Source organism: Gossypium arboreum, chromosome 11 (genome assembly GCF_025698485.1).
Source record: "Gossypium arboreum isolate Shixiya-1 chromosome 11, ASM2569848v2, whole genome shotgun sequence".
In the NCBI taxonomy this organism is placed as follows: Eukaryota; Viridiplantae; Streptophyta; class Magnoliopsida; order Malvales; family Malvaceae; genus Gossypium; species Gossypium arboreum.
This window is the reverse complement of record NC_069080.1, coordinates 125,107,081-125,108,844: the sequence shown is the minus strand read 5'-3', so window position 1 is coordinate 125,108,844 and position 1,764 is coordinate 125,107,081. Positions and strand designations below refer to the sequence as shown.

At 34.5% G+C, this 1,764-nt stretch overlaps 1 long non-coding RNA gene across 1 annotated transcript; it reads right to left on the bottom strand.

Annotated features, from left to right (window-relative positions):
- Positions 1-406: 406 nt before the first annotated feature.
- Positions 407-1,137, bottom strand: LOC108473191 (uncharacterized). The gene is made up of 2 exons (XR_001869681.2): positions 868-1,137; positions 407-751 (listed from the first exon to the last, which is right to left on the bottom strand). It is a non-coding gene; the product is annotated as an uncharacterized LOC108473191 (long non-coding RNA).
- Between the last annotated feature and the right edge of the window lie 627 nt (positions 1,138-1,764).

Below are 1,764 nucleotides of genomic sequence, written 5' to 3'. Positions count from 1 at the left end.
AGCTTTTATAATTTTGCAAATGAAATTTCTTAATTGGAATTCAACTATAAATAAGAAAACATAAAATTTATAAAATTATTTAGTATTAAATGGTTTTTTGCACAACTCACATACCACACACCGCTAATAAGAGAAAATCACCGCCACATAAGCATGCATCCGTGATAGGCAATTCCTGTGATTCTAACCCACAAGGTAGATATAGGGTGATTGCCCTTGGCTAATAAACTAAATATCAGGGTTCGGTTAATTAGTAAATGCTAATTCTATTAAAATTTAAATTCTTTGATTTTTTTAATATTATATAAATTAAATTTATTCATTTAATATTTAGACTAATTTGATCTAATCATAATAGATTTACTTGCTATATAACAACATGGCTATATGTAAAGGAACAGAGAAATCATCAGAAAGCAAAAATTTATTAATTTAAATTTCTTGATATAATATATGTCCGAGGAAAGAAGCCTTTTAGTTTAGGATACTGCAAATTGTAGGATATGCTATATATAGATCAATTAATTTATTTAGATACAGGCAATATGCAAAGGGTAAGTAAAAGTGAGGATTGCGTGAGTTTCAGAATCCACCGCCTCGCGCGCCAGCACCTTCGCTTCCTTTTCCGTTATAAACTAGCAGCTATAGGGGGGTGGTAAGCAATATCTTGGTGGATAATCTTGATCAGTTTGGCCCCCTCCAAATTTGGCAGCTCCTAGCTCAGCCTTTGTTTTCTGGGTAGCCGCCTTACCTGCAAAACTCGCAGCATTATCAACATTCATGTTAGGATACATTTCAATTCATGAAATATAAATGAGAGGAGATGATAATTAATTAATTAATTAAAAAGCCATGTTGGCTGCTGACCGTTGTTTGTTTCAGTAAGGTCTCTAGCTACCACTTCCGAAGAAATGGAAAGAACAATCACAGATAAAACAGCAAGCATGAGAAAACTCTTGCAAACCGAACCCATATTCGATTTTTGTTTTTTAAATCAAAGTGAACAATCTTGGATAAAAGTGTTTGGAGAGTTAAGAATGCTTAAACAAAGGCAATCTACGTCTCTATTTATACGCCCCAAATATCAACTTATATGCATAGATAAGAAAATGTGTGAGCGTAATAAAACATAAAGATTTGCCTGTCGACCACGCAATGCAGCTGGCAGTTGAAGAGTCGCCAAACTATTCAACTTGGACTTTGGAAAGTGATTGGACCAAAAAGTGGAAGTAGCAAGTTGATGCCTCTCACTAACGTAACTCTACATGAATGTATTATTAAATCACGATTTGTAATGGATGTGGAAATGCTCTCATCTGAAAATGCTAGTCACAAAACCGGTGAACCTCTAACATCCGGGATAGGCTACCAAGAAAATGAGATTGAGGGAGGATGATCCGCCAAAAACGGCGGTGATTTATGATGGACCTCTTGTGTCCTTTCAACATAAACTAGTGAAAGGAGAGATATATGTTCTCACAGGTTTCGAACATTGCATCCGACTGTTGGAGGACGATATTAAAAAAAAGATACTATGAAGGGTGTCCCATTGATACGATTCTCGGATCGCCTCCACTTCTTGATAGAAAAAAATGTGTGATCAAGACGGTGATTTTTAAAAAATATTTTGTCAAAAAATAGGTTTTAATGCTCTTTAAAATAATACTTTCGTTTGATGGAAGCCATCCTTTAACTTTCAATTAATGAATTTGGAGAACAACTATATGGCAAAATTTGCTCCGATTAAGGATTATAATAAAGTGC